This window comes from Penaeus monodon, chromosome 25 (assembly GCF_015228065.2).
Source record: "Penaeus monodon isolate SGIC_2016 chromosome 25, NSTDA_Pmon_1, whole genome shotgun sequence".
NCBI classification, from domain to species: domain Eukaryota; kingdom Metazoa; phylum Arthropoda; class Malacostraca; order Decapoda; family Penaeidae; genus Penaeus; species Penaeus monodon.
Window position 1 is genome coordinate 3,642,103 of NC_051410.1, and position 567 is coordinate 3,642,669.

Genomic DNA, 567 nt, shown 5'->3' on the forward strand with positions numbered 1-567 from the left:
TTCTTTGTAGCTCTGTACATGATTTTACACTTTACGTGCTTACATGGCATGCTAGGTAGAAAAGAGAGCGCTCTTTGTCATACCACTTAATAACATCTCCAGTCTCCACTTAAACCAGCCAGAGTGAGATAAAAATAAAAGTTTTTTTTTCTTATCACGGCACTTATGCAGCACCTCGATCCCCACATCCTTACGCTTATCTGTATACTTTATCGATCTGTGTTCAGATATCTATTCATCTTATCTATTTCGATAATTTATCTACTGTATTTATCTTATATAACTATCTTAATCAATGTTATTTAGTTTATATTATCTACCTTAATTATGCATTCTATATAGTTTATATATCTATTTCAATTGTCTATTCTATTTATGATATATATTTATTTTAACTGTCTCTTCTCTCTAGTCTATATATTTATTCTATATATATATATCTATTTTTATCTTATCTTATCTATATCTATTCTGATCTACCTACTCTATCTATTTCATATATCTTTTTCAACAAACTATCTATCTTATTCACTTTATAAATCTATCTTAATTATCTATTTTACTCAC

At 27.3% G+C, this 567-nt stretch overlaps 1 protein-coding gene across 2 annotated transcripts in view; it reads left to right on the forward strand.

Annotated features, from left to right (window-relative positions):
• LOC119589498 (actin-like) overlaps positions 1 to 567 on the forward strand; it is an 11,607-nt gene that overhangs the window by 8,890 nt on the left and 2,150 nt on the right. The window lies entirely within an intron of this gene.